Source organism: Schistocerca americana, chromosome 1 (genome assembly GCF_021461395.2).
Source record: "Schistocerca americana isolate TAMUIC-IGC-003095 chromosome 1, iqSchAmer2.1, whole genome shotgun sequence".
Taxonomy (NCBI): domain Eukaryota; kingdom Metazoa; phylum Arthropoda; class Insecta; order Orthoptera; family Acrididae; genus Schistocerca; species Schistocerca americana.
In genome coordinates this window covers 1,104,219,328-1,104,244,674 of record NC_060119.1, presented here as the reverse complement: position 1 = coordinate 1,104,244,674, position 25,347 = coordinate 1,104,219,328, and the positions used below count along the sequence as shown (strand labels likewise).

Here is a 25,347-nt window from a genome sequence, read left to right as displayed (position 1 = left end):
CCATGAATTTACATATCTTTCATTCCTCTAAAACATGCACGAAGTTTTTAAGTTCTAACCTAACCTCATTCACAGAGATGTCCTCTTTTTCAGTGTTGGCGATAGCCTTTTTAAATGGACTCATCTAAGAAAGCAGAAAGTGTAAATACATCTCTCCACAAGCATCAGAAAAAAGATTTGCACACTTATTGAGACACAGGAAGTATGATTTGAGAGCTTGAAACATGTATATGGATCTTTCAATTGCAGGAAATAAGCTCATCCACATAGTTTTGACATGCCTAAGTAAATGCTGCTACACAAACAGTATAAATTGAAAAGTGGTTATAGACCCTAATAATTATACATTGCATGTCCTGTGAAAGTATGTCAGAGCAGCCTACCCCAACTATGGACCCTGTTTAGTTTGTTTTCAAGTTTCTTGAATACACTGTTTTCCCCTTTCCTTTCAACACCTCCAAAGTTAGTGTTTGTATTTTCCCCAGCAAAAGCACAAACGTTGTCACTAAGTTTGAATTCTAAAATTATTTTATACACACACTCACTCTATTGGAGGTTTCATTGTCGCACTCATTTAAATGTAATAGATGCTTATGATTACTAGCATCTGTTAACTTTTGATAGACTATTTTTAACATTGTCTTTTATGAAAGGTGCTATAGCATTGTTAACAATTGCTTCAGTTTTAGTTTTTGCACTTGAGAACTGAACTGCTACCTTTGAATCACTAAAAATTTCACTAATGATTTTTGATGTACAAGATGAACAATTGTATGAATGGTGGTGTTTCACAGCATGAAACGCGAATGTTACTTCTGCTGCAGCAACCTTTTTAGATTGTCTGATTAGCACTAAAAAAAAAAAACTGGTCAACTGTTTGGAAGTTGAAGCAGAATTCACAGCTCTTCTGTCTTTCTTGGTCATTGAGAGCTCGTTTCCCTCGATTGGCGATTGAAATGTAGCAACTGTAATGAAATAATTTAGGATTAGTTGCCATTTAACGAAACGCACGTCAATTAACATGTTAAAATATGTACGGTATTGCATAAACATGCACAATCTATTGCGCTATGTTTAGAAATGTCACAACTACTAAATTTTTACAACTCAAAACACACGTTTTTGACAGTTTTTTCATTCTATGGTCACACTGAAAACTATCGCCAGAAAATAAAACTGCAGGAGACTTGGTTTTTAAACATGTACAGTTGAGTAATCTGATCTATTATAATACTCATTTGTATGCTTTCTACAAATGATAGGCATTGTTTACTGTTACGTACCTACAATGCATTATACTTACCCACACACATTGCAAATAGCCTCATGTTCGTTTTTTCCATGTTTAATATTTATTTATTTATTATCGTCCAAATGATCACATTTCTGATATAGGATTTGTCAGGATACATTTCAACAACTATATATAATCGTTACAAAAATATTTCTATGCTGAATTCATATGAATCTATCTTATGTTTAATACAATATACAATGAATAAGTGTTCTTATAACATAATTTCTTATGTTTTTGACAGACCTATTCCTTGATGTTGTGATTTCATTTGTCACATTTATGATATCATATATTTTTATACAGTTGATCAGAGCTATTCACTTATACTGTAGTGACATTTGTTAAGCATGTGGTTCTTAATCTTCTTATGTGCTTGATAGACATATTCATTGATGTAATTTCATTTGTCACATTAACTCAAACATATATTCTTATACAGTTTCGCAGAGATATTCACTTATGCTGTAATAACATTTGTCAAGCATGTGGCTCTTTATATTCTAGTACAGTTGTGCATAGAAATTCACTTACTCTGTAATAACATTTGTCAAGCATGTGATTCTTTATAACAGTCTTAAATTTATCCTCATTTTCCAGCTCTTTGATATGTTTTGGTAGTGCATTAAAAAGTTTGTTGGCTTGATTACATACATGTTTCTGACTTCGGGTACTTGTTACAGCTTGTAAGTGGAGACCTTTACATTGCCGTGTGTTGTAATTATGGTAGTCTGTATTGGTTTTCATTTTGTTCTGATTTATTTTGATCACCAACAGACATTTCAGAACGCATAATGATGGAATTGTTAAAATTTTCAATACTACTGATGTGTTTCAGGTGGACTCTGGGTCATTATCCGAATAGCGCGTTTTCGTAATTTGAAAATCTCATTTAGATGACAATTTGTTTTTCCCCAGAATACTATACCATAGGATGCAATGGACTAAAAAATCCAAAATATACTAATCTGGTACAGTCATTACTACATACTCTTCATATTATTCTAAGTACAAAACATGCTGAATTTAGTTTTACTGCTAAGCTCACCACATGGTCCTTCCAGTTTATCTTCTCATCAATGTGATACCCAGGACTTTTGCACACTGTACTCTTTCAAGTTGTTTGCCCTCCATGGTGGGATTTAGATAGTCATGTTCACTTATTTTTCCATATTACGCATAATTAGTTTTTTTTGCATTCAGTGTTAGCTTGTTTACACTAAACCTTTTTTGTATATCTTGTAGGACATGGTACACAGTACTGTGCAATGACTGCTTCATATCACTAACTATTAAACTAGTATCATCAGCAAATAACAGATTCTAGCTTTTCTCTCCGACACTTGAATATCATTAATGTAAATGAGGAATAGCAATAGGCCTAATACACTTCCATGGAGTACTCCTACTGTGACCTCCCTTGGATCTGATCTTAGTTTAATTTTTTTGTTAATATTTGGTGCTTTAATTTCAACCACCTGCATCCTCTTTTTCAGATACGACTCAGACCACTTTTATACTGGTCCTCTGATACCTATAGCTTCAAGCTTTTCCAAAAGTATGCTATGGTCAACAGTGTCAAAGGCTTTTGACAAATCTATACTTTTTCCCTCTTCCAATTTACTGATTATTTCTTTTGTGTATTCCAATACAGCTGTTTCGGTACTTCTCCCAGCCTGAAATCCATGCTGATTATTGTTTATCAGTTGTGGATATTAAGATAATGTATGACTCTATATTTCATTAGTATTTCTAAAACCTTAGAGAAAGTTGGGAGAAGTGAGACAGGTCTGTAGTTTCCTATTTTAGACTTATCACCCTTTTTCAACAGGGGAGCGACTTTAGAAACTTTCAATTTCTGTGGAAACATGACGTCAGCCATTGACAAGTTTGCTATGTGCACGAATGGTTTCACTATTTGATTTGCTTTTTTCCTTACTAGTATTATTGGCACCTCATCTACTCCAGCTGACATCTTGGACTTCAGGCTTTTAATCACTTTTAAAACTTCCTTTTCGTTTGTTGGGACTGCCATCATACTGCTGGCTGCCTTGAGTGCTGCCATCTTAATCTGCTTCCCAAAATTCCTGCTTAATGTCTGGGGTACATTTAAAAAGTAATTATTTATATAATTAGGCATGGTATATTTATCTAACATTTTATTCTCCTCATCTTTTAGAATAATTTCCTTATCTTTGATAGGTACTCTGGTTTCTTTTCTCGCAATTTCCCATGCAATTTTAGTTTTATTTCTGGACTGTTTTATTTCCGTATCATTAATTAGTATCTTTGCATTTGCAATTACTCTGGGGTATATTTTCCTATACCTTTTTACATATTCTATAAAATCAGTATCTGCACACTTCCTCAACTCTGAATTCAGTTTTTCATGTTTTCACATGATTTCTTGATGCCAATAGACATCCAAGAACTTGACTTTATGTGTCCAATAGTTCATCATATAAATCGATGCAAATACACTATATGCCTCATCTGTACTTGTTTGTTTTATAACATCTAACCAATTTTCATTTTCTAAGATACTTATAAACTGATGACAGCTGTCCACAGAGAAGTTTCTTTTAAACGTATTATTTACACATTTATCTTCCTTTGACCTTAAAGGGATTTCAATGGTGAGAGCATTGTGCTCAGACAATCATAAATCTACGTTTGTTACCTCTGTGTCAGTTATTGACATATTTGAGAAAATGTTAACTATGAGGCTATTGGAGGTGTTTGTTATTCTAGTTGAATTGTTTATGTGTGGTGACATGTTGAAACCCTTTAATATGTCCAAAAATTGCCTTTTCTGTTGACTTTCAACTAGAAGATTAATACTGAAATCACCACAAAGAATAATCACAGTTTCTTTTTTTGTAGAATGTATTTAGCAACAATTCTAATTTATCAAGAAAAACTTCTATGTTTCCATATGGTCTATGTTTCCATATGGTGACCTATACACTGTTATGACTTTTTCATCAGGCCATATAGCTGGACAGCACCTGCGCCAAAAAACTTTTCAATACTTAAGTTCCCTGCTGCACATCTCGTTTTAATTTCTAACTCTTGTCTAAGGTAAATATCGACTCCACCATCTTTTGCAATTTTCGTACTATAATGATTTGCCGGTTTAAATGGATTAATATGAATACTACTAATTTCATGGTCCTTACACTAGTGTTCAGTAATACACAAGACATCAGGTTGGGTGTTACTTACTGCTATTTTGAGTTCACAATATTTGTTCTTGAGGCACTGCACATTTAGAGTCATATTCTTTAGAACAGGGGAGTGAGCACCGATGGTATTTCTCCTTTTGTTTAACACTGTTAACTTGGAGTTTTCATTAAGGCCGGATACCAAAAATCCTGTTGTACCACAGGTTTCTTGTTTCTCTTGCTTTTCCTACTTGAAATGGATGATGCTGATTGATTGTGTATACTCGTTGTGGCAGCTGATGACATTTTAATATTAACTGTAGCAGATGTTGATGTTTTTAATGCTTCAGCAAATGTTGCTCTTGTTAAGGTTTTCATTTCGTCTGCTTCTGCCCTCATTTGGAGTAGTATTTTAGGGAACTTTTCTATTGATATACGGCTTATTTCTTCTAATATCTTTTCGCTCATCATCTTTTTTCCACAATAATTCCTATGCTGTCCATGCCTCATGAAATGATTTCTCTCTGAGCTGTTTGTAACCACAAAACCTATTTTTGGGAAGTGCCAGAATGCCTTCTCTGCCTTAAGCTTCCGAGCATTCTTCATCATTCTTTCGGACAGGCCGAACTGAGCTGCTGATTGTCTGACTGACCATCTTACAGGTGCCAAGGTTAAAATTTGCATCTGCTCTTTATGAATTGCGTTCTGCAACTTGGCTTTCAGTTCAGTCAGAAAATGTGCATAGTCGGCACAGTTTCCACATTCCTTACTTGACTAGCATCTTCAGTTTGTCGGTTTACTCCCATTGCATTTAGAATTCTGTTTTTAATCACATTTTGAATTTTCTTCTTCACATATTGGGACTTATCTCTGTAGCTTACTGTTCTCTTCAGGGGTGAAATACCGATAGACAATAAGCTACTATTTAATTCTTCTTTTGGTGTAAAGTCCTCATCAGAATGTAATGATGAGGCTGGTAAAGCTTCATCCAAGTGTTTATTTAAGGTAGTACTGCAAGCCGGAGAAATTTTCTGACCTGGCTTTATGTTATTAACAAGCTGCTTCTTCAAAATATCAGAATCCTTATTAGCTGTTTCAGCATCAAGAGTGTGAATTCCTGACTTAACATTATGATTCACTTTCCCAAAGGGATTGAAGCATTTTGTTTTTGTAACCTCTCATATTGTGTCAATAACAGGGCTTCATGGTGTAGGCAAACTTGAGAAGTATTGTCCAGCTTTGCTTCAGAGCGCCGGACCAACAACTCTTTTTCCTCATCACTAAAATCCGCAAACCATTTTAAAGTAGCTTTTTTGGCAAAGAAAGTGACATGACACTTTGTTCCACTATCTCCTTGCCCAATTGAGCAGAAACGTATGCTGTTCCCTTATGCATCAATCTCTAATCAGTAACTAAATAATGTATTTGGCCTGTAAGTGCAAATTATAATCTCCTTAAATTTCAGACAAATTGCTATTGAATGAAATTATACACAATGTATAATACTAATGAAAAAATCTAATAAGAGATATATGCTATAAAAGACACAATCAAAACAATTTTTCGTAAATTAGATTACAAACTTTGATGGTGTTACGAATCACTTAACAAGCCACATTCAGTCAAGAGAACCCAGTCACTATGCTGCAAACACACCACTGAAATACTGATCGTTCAAACATGGCTCACAATAATGAAACAATCTGAGTGTTAAAGTAATTGTTGCCATTATATTTTCTATAAACAGTAAATCTTGTAAATTTTCTCTGTGAAACTAGTGGTTAGGAATTTACCAAGGTAGTAGGCTACATTTAAGTGTGATTAAATACAAAATTAAAACTCTTAGGTGTTCAACCAACCAATTTCACTTGTTTTCCTACTAACTTTAAGACAAAAATTCACAGGTTATAACACCTAGGTATTAAAACCTCTGCAATACTGATTGGAAAATTTACATCACTTGATGCATGATTCAAGCAAACCGATTCTTTTTTGGAAAAATGTTTTATACAACTGAATCCAAAAATTAGGTCTTCATTTTCCACTTATAAATATTTAAAATTTTGAGAAGTACAAAAAATATGAAGCTATTATTCATTGAATTCTTTATGATCTCTCTCTCTCTCTTTTTTTTACAAATAAGAAGAGTTTTATGCAGATGAACACTTACGACAAAAGCAGAAGGGGTACTTCTCATAGTTTTCAAGTTTTTCTGACAGTCTCATTGCCTATTTACCAGATCTTTTTATTTCAATTATTCAAGGCACCAATAAACATTTATTAGGCATAATAAAAGGTTTCAGGTATAATTTGAGTGCCAGAAAAATGTGTTCAAACTTCCAGTGCGCCTCTTTGATGATGCTACTTTTTAGGGCCTTATATGCTTGCATTGCAAAACCAAATCCACTTTTCTCGATAGTTTAGAATATGCTCTTTCTAATGACCATAGTTTAGAAGAGCTTGGAGAAAACACATTTTTGAAAAATTTGACTAAAAATAACCATTTTTAGCACTTTTTGAAAAATCATCAACTTCACTCTAGATTTGTGAAATAATGGAAAGCAATAGGGAATGAAATTTTATATTCTAAGACGTTGTGTTGGTGAGTTATGGTGTGCAAAGTTTCATTTACATCCCACAATTACTTTTGGAGATATAAAAAACTAAATTTCGCATTTTTTTAAACAGCTATTTTTTCACCCAACTTTGCTTCAAATTACTGTAAAGAGCTCTAAAAGTTGTGTAAGATGGCCAAGTTTTGTTTCTTTAATGCAGATATTTACAGAGATATCTCAAAGTTGCTGAAAATTCAAGAATGCACTATTGGAAGCTGTGCTATGGTTTCAAACAAGTGACTATATCTCCGAAAGTATTGAATTTCTGAAACTGAAGCTGTACCAGTGTTCATTGAGAACATGTGTGAATGTTCATACAAAATTACATCAAAATCCATGATGGTCATGTGGGAACATTTCTCGATATTTGACCACTTTGCACGGAATGGCCCAGTAACACTTTCTTCTATGCAGTTATCATATCTTGACAAAGCTACCGTTAATAGATCATAGCATTCCATGCCACAGTCACATTTCGCGTCCCATTCTTCAGTTCCCGGGAAACACTTTGCATGAATCCATTTTTGCGACACTGCACATAACCTGATACTTTCGCGATGTAGTTTTTGCACTTTATGCAATTAATAATCCATATGTAGCCGTGTTCCGTGGAACTATTTATACACACTTTTGTAGGCGACGCCATCTTATCAAATACTTGGAAACACATCAATATATTCTTCTCGAAAACATACTTTCCGTGTCGACATTTTAAATTTCAAATTCTGTGCAATAACAACACCAGAAGTACACTTCGCACAGCTGAACGTTAACTTTACGTGACCAAAGAATACGGACACCGACAGTAGAGACGTTGTAAACCAACAGCGGAAAAGTGAAACAATCGCAAAGAATCGATTATTGCACTGCTTCCACAGTGTGTTCTGAAAATAGCTGAGCGATTCTGCAGTGACACGGAATATCAGCACAGGTTTCAACGGCTATCGTCAAGTTTGCAGGGGTTATGAAACACTTGATCGGTGGCCAGTGGCAAAACTTGCGTAAATTTTTTTTTACTTACTAGCCACTTTTTTCCCAGACATTTTCCTCTTCGTCCAGGAAACCCGTCTTCGAACATAAAATCGCGGACTGTCCGCGAAGTCCATGACATATGGCAACCCTACTTTCTGCGAACTTCGTTACTCATCGCCTGAGTCTGAGAAACTGCTTCGACAGGTGCTTCTATGAAAGTGTTGAAGAAATATCGCGTTCATCTTACCCGCTTCGTCACCATAGCTCCCCACATATCTCAGGCATAAATAACCAGTCGATTTGACTTATTTTCTAAAACGTATACACATACTATTTGGAGCAGTATTTCCCCACACTGGCTAAGAGGAGCTACAAATTTCTCTATGCTGAATAATTTTTTCATGGTTTTTATGGGCAATTCCTAACTTAAATTTTTCTTGCGTATATTACCAACTGGTATTCCTCGTGTTTAACAGCCAGCTTTTCAAGACTTGACTGGAAAGTTCGCTGCAATAGACTGCTGCTCACATCGAGCAATAAATGATGATGTAGGAACTTCAGAAAATAGATTACACATGTCCCATGCTAAGACCGTTGCACAACAATAATGGCGACACATTGTCAGAAGAAAGTTCATGTTCCCAGTTTCCTGCAGGGACAGTTGTGCTACGGTGCGGGTATTGGGTACCAGCTCCGTGACGAAACTTGCTAAATTCTATGGTACAAGTTGCAAAAACTTTGTTTTCTCGTTGTTTCATTCCTGAGGGATGCTGGCGGGCAACTAGAGTGTTTACGGACTGGGCCTGAATCTTACTCATGCATTCGGGCATTTTATCGCTAAAATAACGTGTAAACTAAGTGAGTATCTTATTATCAAAGATGGACATCTGGCGTTTTCAAAGAATTGAGATATATGTCATTTTTTACTACGAAATGTGGAATTGATGTATTTCCATGCTGCTTGGTGCATAATTAACTTTAATACTGCAGAAATCATTCTCTAATTAGATTAACCAGTTAAAATTAAAAATACAGACGTCCATATTTGAAAGAAAAAATATGTAGATGTCCACTTTTGATGTGAACATGCCTGCAGGTGTCTGTTTCTGATGCTCAGGAAATCGCTTCATAATGCTGTGAATCTTTTACAAGGGTATCTGCTGTGAAATTGTAGGAATTTGGGCATAATGAGAAAGAAATTAAGTTTTAAACCATACTATTTGAATGAATAAAATAAAACAAAATTACAATAATTGTAATAATCTTTCGAGTGTTACACACAAAATAAGATGTAGCTTTTAGTGATGTTTTACATGTTACCCTCATTTACAGGATTTTGAGTAGTAATGAAACGTGTTTTAATTGCAAGTTCTTACATTAAGAGGAACCTGCCACAGAAAGTTAAGATTTTAATTTATATTTAGAAATATAATTCTAAATAGACTCAAATCTGATCTCAAATAGCCATTAAAACGAGGTCATTGCCAAAATCGTTCTAATGTATTTCACATTCACATTGATCATCAGATAAATCTGAGTCATGGGATGGTCTCTGTAGCACATTTTTGTACCACTCAAGAGGGGTAAGATTCTTCCAGTTTTCTCCAGAATGTTTCACTAGCAACCTGTTAACATCTCGAAGTTTTTCATCCTTGATTGGTACACCTATTGGAATGTTCTGAGTGTTTATATCTTCTGGTTTGCTGTACAATTTACAGATAAATCTCTCTGTTCCCATGTGTGTGTTGTAAGCAAGTTCCCCTTTAACCACAACTTTGCATTACTTTGTTTTCCAGAAAATTATGCGCTTGCATGCTGACAGCTTGAAGTGGAGCTGACCTGCTGACTTCATATGATGCTTGGCTTGTTTTTTCCAATCTTGGGGTACCCAATCTAAGACAATCACCTTCAGAGTTCCATACATCCCAAAAACTTTGTGATATTCATGTTCATTGATGATGGTATATTTTTTCCTTATATCCCTTTCTATTGGGCCAAACACTCTATCTGAAGGTAGGAGTGAGTGGCCAATAACTGGGAAGCAATTTTCATTATGTTTGCTGGTGCACAGCTAGCCAGGAACTTGTTCAACATTGTTAACATATTGATGTTCTTGATTTCCCTGCCCACCCATCCGCCACCAGGCGAATTGTGATGTAGCCTGAGAGATCAACAGCTTTCTACTCACTGAAAACGATGGAAGCCACTTTATTCGACGATTTCTTGACTTCATCTTCTGTCCAGCTGTGTATTGACACATTAGCAGGATTTAGACAATCAGTTGACAATCCTTTAACAACTGAAAGGTTGTAGCAATAAAACTGTCTGGAGTAGTAGGCAATTTGGTCTGTTACCTTAGGTAGAACAAGGTTTTTTTGACAGTCAAAGCTCAAGAGAAAACAGCCTGTTGGTTTTATACGCAAGTACTGGAAAAACGCTTGTGCTTGTTTCTTGTGAAGCTCCAATTTCATTGTCAGTCCACCCTTCATAGTCTCATTTTGTTCCATTGAGATTTTATTTCCCAGCTCAATACACGTGCTACACTCATATAAACCTCTGTGCAGAAGACTTTTCTGAAAAATGATTGAGTAACTTTCTGTTGATCATCTCTTTCTGCACTGAACATTCTCCATAGTTTACTGATGTTGAGATCTGTTGGTAGATATGCACGGGATGATTTTTCTCTTGAATAATGCAATTCACAAGCAAATGAAGGCTTCAGCGCTTCTCTAAGTGGGCCAAATTTGATATCCTTGCGATTTCCACCTCGGGTTTTCACTGGGACATGGGAGTTACCTTTCTTGAAGTTTTTGGAGACCCCTATGATCCTGTGCTTCGTAATTGGTGTCAACACCTTGAGGAATGTTTCACAACAGACTTGCTGATTGTTACTGCATTGCCGGCCGAAGTGGCCGAGCGGTTCTAGGCACTTCAGTCTGGAACCGCGCGACCGCTATGGTCGCAGGTTCGAATCCTGCCTCGGGCATGGATGTGTGTGATGTCCTTATGTTAGTTAGGTTTAAGTAGTTCTAAGTTCTAGGGGACTGATGACCTAAGATGTTAAGTCCCATAGTGCTCAGAGCCATTTGTTACTGCATTGACTTCCAATACTGTATTTGAATGTAGTGGATTTTCCTTTAACCACATCTTTCTTCTTCTTCCTCTTAGGGTTGGGTATTTCAGCATGACGATATTTGAGAGTGAATGCATCTTGCTTACTCTTTTCAGGGATGGAGTACAATGTGTCGTGGATTTCCTTGATGTGAGACATCGTTAGTAATGCACACTGATAACCAATTCTGTGGTTACATGAAGGAAACTCAGGGAGGCCTTTAGCGGAATACCTGGGTACACAAAACAATGAGAACATTATAACAATTGTATATTGTCATATAAGAATAATAGACACTTTTAACAGCTCAATAAATTATACAAAAAGAGAGACAGGACCATATACAAAATATCAGTAAATATCTACGCTACTCCATTAATATACTGATTATAAGGTTATATTAATGCTACTGCATTTGAAAACACATTTACTTTGTTGCTTCATGTATTGCACTTAACTATTTGTTTTTATTGTATTTTAGTGCGTATTTTTAACATGTAATCTTTCTCCTCTCCCCTAGCCCGCTTTACCGAACGCACACAGATTTTATCATCAGAATAACGATTACGGATTTTCCCTTCTCTCAGTCAATAAAGTGATCTATTTCTACTTTTTATGGCCCAGATTCTCGGAAATTTGTAGCATAAGGCCAGTTAAAACTCTCATCAGATTTTTCCTTTATATCCTCACATTATTTATGACATCAAAATACACTCCAACAATTGGTAATTACAAGCAACACGCACAAAACTGGAATAGTGTAGATTACAAGCTATCCTAACTGTTGTCTCTTTTCAATGCTTCTTTTCCACTTCTCAGGTTGCCGAATTCTCTTCCTGGTTTTCCCTCCTGTGGCTGGTGAAACACTTTGTTCCATTTCACTCACTTAAAAGTTAAATATTGGCAGTAAAACTGTAAAAAATGCTTCAAAACATGAAGTACAGGTTAGCACGTCTTACTGTCTGTCACAGACTGTCGCCATGTCTGAGTTTGGCAGTCACATGATCATATACAGTATTACCACTGATTCAAATCGGCTTATTCATCAAATGTCCGTATTTGATACCAAGGCCTTGTGTAGGTGTCCACGTTTGAAGTGAACAGTGAACTTCAACGAGTAATTTATCACATTTACGTCCATTTTTGAAACAATTGGACTTCACCAATGAAAAGAGCGGAAAATTTCCAATCGGAATCGACTGCTAACTCAATTTCGACCAGGAGGTCAGATGTCCGGGTTTTTTCTGGCTGATGTGTATACTGGATCTCAAGCACGAATATTTGAACTTAATGGTAATGCACTCCAAACCATTCTCTCATTCTGTGCAACAATTAATCATGTTTGACTTTGTTTGGGGCCTTAGAAAGTTTATAATCAAAACTTCACCCCCGGTGTCAACTAGCTACGCCACAGCTGGAAAGGTACTACAAAGTTGAAGTATGCGGGTAACTACGAGTCTTGTGGGCAAAAAATTTAAATTGAACATCTATTCAGCGTGAAATCTGGCGATATATGGACCAAAATGCAACGTCGCGTCCATACATAGTGAAATTGTGATAACTATTTGACTGAGGCCGCACAAAGATGTGATGCTGATCGGGAAGCCCAGATTTTGCGCTATGAAATTTCTATCTTTACGGCAAGCTGCAAGGAAATCTGTGGAGAAAGACATTTTTTAACGATGAGGATGTTCACACAGCAGTTCTCGAATGAATGGCTCCATGACGAAGGAGCGGATTTCTTTCGTTAAGTTATTGAACGATTGGTAGAACGTTCCGTGCGTTGCTTACAGATATTCAGTGACTACGTTGAAAAATTGTGCCATGGATCTGTGTCACTATGACCTGTAGGGCAGCACTCGTTAAAAGTTACTTGGACTGCCATAATAATGTGCAACTTACTTTTTGCAGTCCGCTCCTACATATAGAAGGCTGAGTATGTTTGTGTATGTGTGTGTGTGTGTGTGTGAGAGAGAGAGAGTAGAAAGATATATATATATATCACTATTATTATACTTTTTACTTCGAAATATTCTTTGTTATACTACATTCATTAACCCTGAAACGTAGCATAAGTATAGAACAAATATTTGTCACAAATTTCTGAAGCAAGAACGAATAGCCAACAGATTTCAGTATCTTCAAGAAACGCGTTCTTCTGTTGCAAAAAGTTTTTCGGCTGCAGCTCGAAGCCACGTGGTCGGGAGAGGATGCCGTGGACTTGCATTTGGGAGTAGCGAGGTTCATTTCCTCGTCCGGACAATGTGATATAGTTTTTGATAAATCGCGTAAGACGAATGGAGGGATGGTTGTTACTTCAACAATGGCTTCAACACTGCGACATCTGGTTCCATCTCTCATTCGCTTCTAATGCTAATAAAGAGTATGCTTGAGCAGCTACTTCCCATTCCCGCAACAATCACAGGAATTATGACAACTACGTTAATTTTTATACAATAGAACTTTCTGCTTCATAGTATTTCCGGAAGTGTTGCACGTGATAGAGTTTTCACAATCAACGGGTATTCGTATCCAGTGCTTTCGGCGATGTATCTGAAGATAAGACAAGTCTGTATCGACGTACCGCGTGGATTACAGCAACGCTTGCAACACAAATTACAACACGTGAAGTAACGGAATAACTCCTACATAAAAACGATTCTCACGTTGTGAAGGTCTGTTTACTATTTCCTTCGCACACCGCTGGCGCTACAGGACAGACAACGACATCTGGTGAGTGCTGTGGCAGGTTTACGATGATTACTAGTTACTAGTTCTCCGACACTCCGACAGAAGTTCACTTTGCTAGCTGCCGAACTTGGGAGCATGTTGTACTGTATAAAATTGTCGAAAGCAGAACGAAAGTTTTTCGTTTTAAGGCAAACCTGAAACGTTTTAAGGCAAACCTGAAAATTTCGTAATGTTATGAAACTACGGTATATTAATTCATATGTACTATGTAATATCTATATTTGTGGGAATGATGGGTCTTGGGTCTTCAGCATAGAGCATAAAATATACGCTGTAGTCTTCAGTGACGAACACAACTGTTCTTTTCTTTTTAAAAGAATCCACGCATTACAAATAAACGAGAGGCCAAAGTGTTCACAGTTCCAGAATTAGTTCCATGTAATAAGTAAAATTACGCAATAACAAAAAGCCCTGAACTTTTCTGGAGGACCAAGCCAGTTTGCTTTTCCACGCCTTTGAACAACAAAGCCGTCAGAGAGAGAATAAGCTACATTAACAGATTGATCTCTTGCTTTTTAAAGAGCCATTCTGGCATTCGCATTTAGTGGGAGGTAAACCACAGAGAACCTGCGGCATATTCATTACTTAAGAAGCGTTGCCGGTAATGTACTCGTTATTTTTCTCATACCTTCGAGATCGACACGCAGCGAGAGTAATAGGGGAAGGAATAAGATCGAAAAACTATGCCGTCACACTTTGAGGAATTACAGAAATCTTGACGCTTCTGTTAGCGACAGCGTCAACGAAACGTTGAGTTCCTATAAAAAGAAAAGAGCTATTTTGGCTGTTATCCATTATTCCATGCAGTGAACTACGAATTCCAACCACCTTTGAAATTATTAGTGTACGTGTGCACTAAGAAAATCTTGTACACCACCAGCAACAATCTAAAATTTTCTGAACTGTTAGGTGGCTTCCTTCTTTAAATATTCTCCTCTTAATAAAAATCGTCTCTATTGCTGGGATATTCTTCATAACTACCTATCACTATATTATGTTCAAAATAACCTTAGATTTGACAGTAAATACCGGGATGCAGTTCTCATGGAAGGTACTGCACGCATTCAACCAATACTACATACAAACAGTGGGGAATGTTGAGGGGAGGGGGAGCAGCTATGGGACTGCAGCTATCCTCCTTCCTCCCCCCCCCCCCCAGAATTACAAATGTCTTTGCTTACTCCAGAGAATTTGGAGAAACCACAATGATACAAAATTTCTTAGTTCAACCCCCCCCCCCCCCCTCCCTACAAGATTTGACTGTAACAACGAGACCTCCAACTGTAGCTGCCAAGCCTTCACTGCAACTAAACTGTCACCTAACACATGCACAGTTTGCAGGGAGTTGTATGAGATCCATTCAGAGAAATGTTTGTCCCTAGTTTGACAAAAGGAAGTTAATGCTGGGGAATTTCCTCTGTTAACAAAGTAATATAAAGAATTATTGCATGCTTAGTTTGGTTTATTTTTGTTTGCAGGTAGATCATGTTTTACTTTAATATTAGACATGCTCAACTGCAAATTTTATACAGGATAAACAAAATTGCTTACAAATTTACCTTTTATAAGGAACAACGATTTTTTTAAAGTACTAATAGTGATAGTGGATAATCAGCAGTTACTAGATATTGTAGATGTAGCAAAAACACTGTTGAAACAAATTTTCTTACTAACACATAGTAATAACAGACACTAATAGTCTACGTTAATTTACCCATGAGATTGCAGGCTTAATGAAAAATAGATGAAGTTATGCATGTATAAAATTCTGCTGAAAACTACTAGGACATTTATATTCAATTGGAAAAACTATTTTTTTTATAATATTTGCACTAATACACAGCATCAGAAACATAGTTTCCCACTTGGTCTTTACGTTATCTTCTGTATTTTCAGCATGCACTTGGTCTTTCATTTTTCTCTCCTCAGTAAGTTGGTTTCCACATCAAGAAGAAATGTTTTACACCATTTCCAATTTTAAATTTATCTTTATTCTGTGAATTCACTTGCAAGTATTACTTCACCTTACAGCAACCCCTAGAGATAAGACGTGCCTTCAAAGTACTCATTTCCTTTATGCTATGTGACAGTCTGTCATAAAATACGCTTCTTGTATTTCTGGGGTCACTATCTTGTCATTTTCAACCTTTTGCTGCACATATGGAATTTTGTCTAGTTCTTGTGTCGTGGTTATGAAAACTGCAGGATTCCTATTGTGGTAGTTTCATTGTGCAATTGATGACATTCTTTTGAATGTTTGAAATTCTCTGTATATGTACTTCTGCTGCTCTTCCCCACAGCGCAATGTGTGTGGAAATAAGACCATAGGACATTTTAACTGAGATTTGTCTATCCACTATATACAATATTTGCTTCATTAATAATATATTTATACTTATCTATGAACAGATTTTATCAGTGTGGTTTCCACTGCCAGAGACTTGCCCACCTCTACTCCCAGAAACTTGTTACAGTTAACTTCTAGATGTGCATACCAAATGTCCAGAATAAAAAAATCCTGTGAGCTGACAGTTCCATACGTTACAAATTTTGTACATTTTGTTTTCTTCCTGTTGATGAACAGATTATTTTCTCTAAGCAATTTTTGTATTATCTGCATATTCTCACTAGCTCTCCTTTCCAAATTCATTTACCGCTGTTGGCAAGCCAGTTATATAGAAGATATAGAGCAGAAGTCCTAGTGCTTAAACCTGAGCTACTGTATATTTGTCCTACAGAAAATCAGAGCAGACATTTTTTCTCAGTGTTTCCAGATTAATGTTTTATTTCAACATACAGCTCTCTGTTTTCAACAAAGATTTTTACATAATATCCTTAGTTTATTCTCTTATGCCATAGCAGTCCTGTTTCTCTCATTAATCACGGTTTCTACTCCATATTATACAGAACAGTTGTGATAGTTAAGGGCCTATTGTTTCCTGGATCTCATCTGTCCTCTCCTTTAAATATTGGCACTACTTTGATCCTTTCCAAATATTTTAGGAACACTTTTTCTTTCATTTGCCAAATTTATCTAGAATGTTAGAAGCTGTGCAGGATATATATCACATTGTTTTACTGTTGCTATTGATATGTCATCCAAATCCTCTCTATTTTTATTTTTAGTTATTCAATTATTTTGATACATCCAGTTCATCTGTAAGGGATAGGTATATATTACATGCCACCCACTTGGGGTTTTCTGTGCTCATTGGTACTGCTATGTTTTGTTTTGGAAGTGGCTCAATTGTAACTTTATGATGCTGACTGAGCTACACTCTAAGAGAAAAAAGATGATGCATCACAGAGAAATTATCCAAATGGGACAGACATTGATAGATGTGATTTACATGTACAGACAGTCAAATGATTCTAGTTTCAGAAAAATTAGACGATTTATTCAAGAGAAGGAGCTTCACAAACTGAGCAAATCACTAATGTGTTGGTGCACCTCTGACCCTGATGCAGGCAGTTATTCAGTCTCTGGCCCATATGCAAGCACTGATTGACAGAGTTGTTGAATGTCCTCATGAGGGATATTGTGCCAAAGTCTGTCCAATTGATGTGTTAGATAATTAAAATTCTGAGCTGGTTGGAGAGCCCTGCCCACAGTGCTCCAAACATTCTAGCCAAGTAATAGAAACACTCGCTGTGTGCGGGTGGGCATTATCTTGCTGAAGTGTAAGTCCAGGACGGCTTGCCATGATGGGCAACAAAAAGGGGCATAGAATATTGTCAACATACCACTGTGATGTAAGGGTGCTGCAGATGATGACTAAAGGGGGCGTGGTATGAAAAAAAAAATGGCACCCCAGATCATCGCTTCTGGTTGTTGGGCCATATGGCAAACAACAGTCAAGTTGGTATCCCACCAGTGTCCACAGTGTCTCCAGACATGTCTTCAGCCTGTAATCTCATTGACTGGAGTAGTCCTTTGAATTGAGCTCCGATGACAGGAAAGGCATGTGAGGCGAACAGCAGTGGGACACCATACCGTCCAACAACCAGGAGTAATGGTCTGGCGTGCAGAACCTCTTTGGTTGTCATCTACGGCACCCTTGCAGCACAGTGGCACGTTGATGGCAGTCTGAGACATCCTGAGCTCACATTTCAGCAAGATAATGCCCACCTGTAGAAAGCGATAGTTCCTATTGCTTGGCTTCATGTTTGCCAAACCCTACCTTGGCCAACAAGGTCCCTAGATCTGTCACCAATCGAGAATGTTTGGAGCATTATGGGGAGATCTCCAAGCAGCTCAGGATTTTGGTGATCTAAGATGCCAGTTGGATGGAATTTGGCACACTGTCCCTCAGGATGTCATCCACCAACTCTGTTAATCAATGTAAAACTGAATAACTGCTTGCGTAAGGGCCAGAAGTGCAGAAACACATTATTTATTTGCTCAGTTTGTGGAGCCCCTTCTCTTGAATAAATTGTCCACTTTTTCTGAACTTGTAAATTATTATTATTATTATTTTTTGTAAGTGTATATCTCATCTACCAATTTTCACCCCATTTGGATAATTTCTTTGTAGTGTGTATGTATGATTTTTTTTGTCATAGAGCGTATCACACACCTGTTATGGAGCTGTCACTTCTTGTCCATTGCTTGTTAACATCATATTTGTATCTTTTAAAACATATGGCTCTTTTCTGTTCTCGATTTACATAATTCCAGACTGTTTTAGATAAGTTAGAAGGAGTTAGTATTTTTAGTTTTTGGTGGCTAGTCTTTGCTTCTCTTATAATCCTAGTTCATGCTTTCTTCTAGCACCTGTACACCTCATGATTTGCGTGTTCGTTACCTATCTGGTAAATGTCGTAAAGCACAATCAGTTCGTCTCTTGCTTTTCATTTTGATAGTCATAAATTTCTTGTTTGGTTTATCACCAGTAGTTCTGTGTACTTCCGGACAAGTTACATTTATGAGGCATCTTAATATGTCACAGAAAGTTTCCCAGGTGTGTCACAGAAAGTTTCCCAGCTCTTTTTTACACTGTCCTCTATAGAAGTGTCATCCCATTTTTATGGTTTTAGCAAAATTTTCAGCCTTTTCTGATGTAAACGAAAATTCTGATTGAAAATTCACAAGAAGGTATGTGTGAAAGAAGAGGAAGCTGGAAAGTAAGGGAAAACAATGTATGGGTAAGGGGATCATCATGATAGATTCAATTGCTGAGTTTCCGGTACATCATCATGTTTATGACTACTATTGCAAAAAGGACCATCCAATATTTAGCAAATAGGCTAACTAGGTAGAATAGGAAGCAGATTTGTTTCTAGGTAGTTGCACATTGATATTTACAGCTGTGCATAACCTGGATTTTCACTACGTTTCGGTGGTTGTAAGCTGTTGTTGGAAAGAGAAACTGTAGCTGAATGGGTATGCCAATTTGTGAAGCAGATGTGAATGTTTATGAAGGAGTGTGACTATGAAACGTGGGACAGTTCTAGCCATATTCTAAAGACGAAATGGACAGATGGCGCAACTAGAGGAACATGACAGTATTTTCTGTCAAGGCAAGCAGACTTATCTTTTGCAGTCAGAGACCTCACAAGTTTTCTCTAAAAGTGTCACACACAAGAGTCATACAGAGGTGAAGAACATGAGCGAGCTGTGTAGGTGGCAGCTGAATGAACTGAACCCACTGTTGCCGTGTAAACCATGTTAACAATAAGCATATGTTCATTTATGATGGTTGGTCACGGGTTGAAGACAGGAGAAAGAGGGGTAGGTGAAACTATGTACCTCTCCTGGTTAATTCTTAAATCATCTTTCTTGTTTGTTTTTACAATCAGTTTTTCACCACTCTCTGTGCCTGCATTCTTGCTGGAGGCCCATCTTGTTGGCTCTTGGAAAGATGCTGCTGTTCCTGCTTTTTAAATAAGAAAAGACAGGAGATTATCATGAACAATCACGATATGATTATTATGAGGTTCTTATACACATTAATACCAAATATATGAGCTCTGTCAATGATTATTGATGGTGCTCCTAACCATTCTGATGACAGGCCACCTCCCATGGTAAAGTGCTAGGGGAGGTGACTGATTTGCTTCAGATTCACAAGGTTGAACTATGTGACAATCTTAGAAAGGTGAAGCTTTTTGAATTAATACCTCTCCATAAACCATGGTTCTGCAGATAGATTCTATTAACTGGCAAAAACATATGTGCATTTGAAAGCTCCTCAGTTGAATTAAGAGAACAAAATATTGTCATTATATCAATGTACAGAATTCCAGGTGTAGCAGTAACAAATTTATTTTTACCAAAGTTAATGGGTCTTTTACAGAAAGTCAGTAGTGACAAAAAGAAAAGGGTTTTAATAGCCGCTGATTTCAATATAAATTTATCAAATGAAACCAGTGACTCAATACAGTTCATGGACCTAATCCAAAAATTTGGGTTCAAGGCAAACTTCATGGAATTCACAAGAAAAAATGACAATACAGAAACCTGTATTGATAATATTCTAACAAATTATAAATTCGATGATGCAAGGAAGCTATATGTAGATTTAGGATTTTCAGACCATTGTGCTTTGTTTACTGAAATGACTAATACAAATGAACAAAGTACTAGAAAAACTTGCAACAAAAGACATTTTACTGTTAAAAATGTAAAATTGTTCTTCTCTAAATTAGAAGAGATGGAGTGGCAAGTCGAGGATGAGATTCCAATCTCTGTACATTTCAACATATTTTTTGAAAAATTTTTTACTTTTATTTAGTGAAATATTTCCACTTAGAGTGTTCCAGACAAAAGTGTCTAATAAGCTAAATTGATTCACTGCTGGAATAAAAATATCCAGTGAAAATAAGACAACTGCACAAGAAACTAAAATATAACAAAGACTCTGTTTTCATTAACTATGTTAAACAGTATAAAAATATATTTAAAAGGGTAGTGAAAGCAGCAAAATAAATTGTTAACGTCTCTGCTCATGGAAACAAATGAAAGGCAGCATGGTCCATCATAAAATAAGATATGGGCATTAGAACTGACAGCAGAGATATTTCCAGAATTAAAGTGGGGAGTAAAATTGTAACAAACCTGAGTTAGATGTCAGAGTCATTCAAAATTTTTTTATAAATGCATCTAAATCAGATGTAAATGTACAAGCTTATGCAGAAAAAGTAAATTTAAGACACAAGGCAGAAGAATACTTTAACAAATTTGAGAAAACTTCAGTTAAAGATGTAGAGAAATCTATATTACAGCTAAAGAGCAAAAATTCTGATGGGTGGGATGGCATACCTACCAAAGTAATTAAAGCAGCTACCAGGACAATAGCTCACCCTCTTTGTTCAATAAGTAATAAATCACTTGAAGAATGCCACTTTCTGGATGTCCTAAAGTATGTGGAGGCAAAACCTTTGTTTCAAAAATGCTCAAGAGAAGGTATGGGGAACTACTGCCCAATCTTTGTTCTCCCGATTTTTTTCAAAAATGTTTGAAAAAGTGGTGGTAACACAAATTAAAAAATTTATTGAGAAATCAAACAGAATTTCAGATAATCAATATGGCTTCCAAAAGACAAGAGTACAATAGAGGCCATTAATGAGTTGGTGAAAAAAATCAGTTCCGCCTTAAACAAGTTGAGAAAAGTTGCAGGATTATTCTGTGACCTCACAAACACATTTGATTGTGTAAACCATCACTTGCTCCTGTATAAAATGGAAAGACACAGAAATGGGGGTTGTGTTTTAAAGTGGTTTAGGTCATACCCCACGAACAGAAAACAAAGGTTAGTTATATTGTCAAGTAAGGGAAATTCCTTACCTGAGTTGATTATTATTTCACAAGACATTCCACAAGGCTCAATTCTGGGGCCAATTTTGATTTTAATTTGTGTAAATGATGTATCCCTGAACATAAATTCACACTCAGTTTCATTTGCTGATGATACTTCTGCCCTTGTTGAAAGCAATGAATCCGAACAAATTCCTTCAGCTGTCACAAAACTATTAGACTGTTTGGAAAACTGGGTCCAACTAAATGAGCTAAAACTGTATATTGGGAAAACACATTTGCTACAGTTTAAAACTAAAAACTCTAAGGTAAAAGAATCCCACATTAGTCGTAGAAACCAAGAACTGAAAGAAGCAGACTGTGTTAAATTTTTAGCCCCGCATTTGGACCAAAATCTATCCTGCTCTTCACACATAAAGTATTTAGCAAGCAAATTTAACAGTCTGACATTTGAAATGAAGATTCTGTCATATTCAACTGGCAGGGAGATAAGAAAAATAGTTTACCACAGCTACTCTGAATCAGTTATAAAGTATGGCATTATTTTTTAGGGAGGCACAAGCAAAATGAATAGAATCTTAAAATTACAAAAATCAACCGTTAGAAATATGCCTAATACAAAACCATAATTGTCCTTTCTCCCACCATTAAGAAATTTAAAAATATTAAGTGCTCCATGTTTGTACATTTATAAACTGATTATTTTTGTATACAGTAACTCCAAGTTATTCATAGACAATAATTTTTATACATGAATACAGTACTAGGAGCAGTGGGAATTTCATGCTTCCTACTCATAGATTGAAGCTGTTTGTACTAACCGTAGAATACATGAGCGATGGAGGAACGAGGGCTGCGTAATGCTGGAATGTGAACAGAGAAGGGGTTGCACATGAAAAGATCTTGATAAGATTTTAAAGTGGTGCAAAGATTGGCAGCTTCTGTTAAGTATTCAGAGATATAAGACTGATATATCAAAATTGGCTTCTACAGCTCATACAAATACCCGAGTGTAATCATTTGTGGGGATATGAAATGACATTATTGTATGGCCTCAATAGCAAGTTAAGTAGATGGCAGACTTTCATTCACTGCAGGATACCAGCAAAATGCAGTCAGTCTACACACTGATGTTGTACACAAAACACTTACGCGTTTCATCCTAGAATATTGCTCCGGCATGTCAGGTTCATACCAGATAACACTGACAGATAATACTGATTGTACACAGTGAAGGACAACAAGAATACCACAGGTTTGTTTGTATCATGGAAGAGCAATCCAGAAATTCTGTAAAACTGGAACTAACATATGCTTGAAGGCAGTTGACAACTATCTCATGAAGACCTACTTACAAAGTTTCAAATACTAGTATGAAGTGAAGAATGTAGGAATGTACTGCAACCTTTTGTGTATATTGCCACTGTGGAGACTACAAAGGAAATGTCAGACCGATTACAGTGTGTACAGAAGAATTTAAACAATCATTCTTCCTGTGCTCCATACACAAACAGAAGTGGAAAATATATATAATTTGTGAATGTTTTCTTCATAATAGGATCTACAGAACACAATAAATTAATGGACAAATAAATAAATGATCAGCAGTGTTGATTGTGGTCAGATCATTGGACCCAGATGCATGAAGCACTCCCTCACCTAAGTTCTTCTTGCGCTTGAATTTCAGCAAGCCATTGTGATGAGTCTCTACTTTACCATAACTATCTAATTAAACACCCAGCTGCTGAGGTTTATAAAATATTAACCTTTTGGACAAAGTCTTTTACACACACACACACACACACACACACACACACACACACACACACACACACACCTCACATACACATGGCCAGTGTCTTCCAGCACTACAGTCCAATTATGACTGCATGTGATATGAGCAGCAATCTGCTGTGGTCAGTGGTGGTGGGTAAGGAGGAGTCATTGGGGGAGGAGGGGGGGGGGGGGTAGAGCAAGGTAGGGATTGGGGAAGATGCTGCAATACCTGTGCGAGCCTGCAGCAACATGGTGAGGACAGGATAGGGGCTGCTAAGTGAAGTGACAGGAGGCTGTTCTTGGGGAGGGAGGGAGGGGGAGGTAGAGAAGAGGGAGGGGGAGAGGAGAGAAGTAGAGAAAAGAGCAGAAGGAGTATTGGTGGAACAGAAGACATGTGTAGTGCTGAAGTGGAAGCAGGGAAGGGGATTAGTGAAGGGTGAGACCAGGGGTTAAGGGAATGAAGGATATGTTGTAGAGAGGGTTCCTGCTGTACAGTTCAGAAAATCAGGTGTTGGTAGGAAGAATCCAGTTGGTGCAGGCCATGAAGCAGTCTTTAAAGTGAAGCACCTTGTTTTGGGCAGCATTTTCAGTAACTGGATGGTCCAGCTGCCTCTTGATTACAATTTGGTAGTGGCCATTTATGCAGACAGACAGCGTACTATCTGTCATACCCAAGCTGAGAGAGTGCAGTAGTTGCAGCTTAGTTTGTATATCACACAGGGATAGGACATGCTTGTGGCAGGAATGGATAGGTGGTAGTTGGAGAATGTATGGGACAGGTTTTGCCTCTAGGTCTGTTGTAGGATATGAACCACGAGGCAAGGGGGTTGGGAGCAGTGTTGGAATGGGGGTTGATAAGGATACTGCATTGGTGAAGTTCTCCTTGGACAGACAGTGGGTGTTTTGGAGGTGGTGTGTGACTGGAGAGGCAAGGCACAGGAGATATGTTTTTGACAAGGTTGAGAAGGTATTTTGGTCTGTGAAGGCCTGGATGAGACCCTTGGGATATTTGGAGAGGGACTACTCATCATTATAGATGTGATGACCACAGGTGATGAGATTATATGGAAGGCACTCCTTGGTGTGGAATGGATGGCAGCTGTTGAAATGGAGGTTTTTTGGTGGTTGGTAGGTTTGAAATGGGTGGAGATACTGATGTAGCCCTCCTTGAGGTAGAGGTCAACATTGGGGAAGGTCGCTTGTTGGGTTGAGGAGGACCCGGCTTGGCAAATAGGGAAGAAGTTGTTGAGGTTCTGAAGGAATGTGGATAGTGTCTTCTCACTCTCATTCCAGATCATGTAGATTTCATCAGTGAACCTGAAACACATGAGGATTTTGGGAGTCTGGGTTGTTAGTAAGGGTTCCCCTAGAGGGCATGTGAATCAATTGGCCTAGAATGGTGCCATGTTGGTGCCCATTGCTGTAGCACAGCAGTTTATAAATAACACAGGTTTGTTTGAAGGTGATGCATGCAAGGGGACTTAGTATGTGGATGTGGACTTAGTTGGTCATGATGAGCATGAATTGTGTCCAGTTACCTCAAGGTTGGGTACATCATTTCCTTTCTTCACAACAAATCTACCCATCACCAATATTGCCCCCACTTCAATTGCTTCCACCCATTCTATAGCAAGAAGTCCCTTCCATACAGCCTAGCCACCTATGGTCATGGCATTTGTAGTGATGAGCAGTCTCTCTTCAAATATGCCAAGAGTCTCACTCAGCCTCCACAGACTGAAATTATGCTCTCAACTTTGTTTGGAAACAGTTAACCCACACCTTGTCTCTCCAGTCACCTACCGCCTCCAAATACCCGTTGTCCAGACACAAAAGAGCACTCCTTTCTTGATAAAGTACCACCAGGACTGCAGCAATGGAATCACATTGTCCACCAGGGTTTTCAGCTA

The 25,347-nt window shown here is 37.3% G+C and overlaps 1 protein-coding gene across 1 annotated transcript in view; it reads left to right on the top strand.

The window, feature by feature from the left end:
• The first annotated feature begins 14,475 nt into the window (after nucleotides 1-14,475).
• Nucleotides 14,476-25,347, top strand: part of LOC124596606 (ankyrin repeat domain-containing protein 7-like) — a 131,417-nt gene continuing 120,545 nt past the window's right edge. Inside the window, exon 1 of the mRNA XM_047135825.1 lies at nucleotides 14,476-14,509. The gene's annotated coding sequence lies outside the window, so the exon portion shown is untranslated. The remainder of the gene's footprint in view (nucleotides 14,510-25,347) is intronic.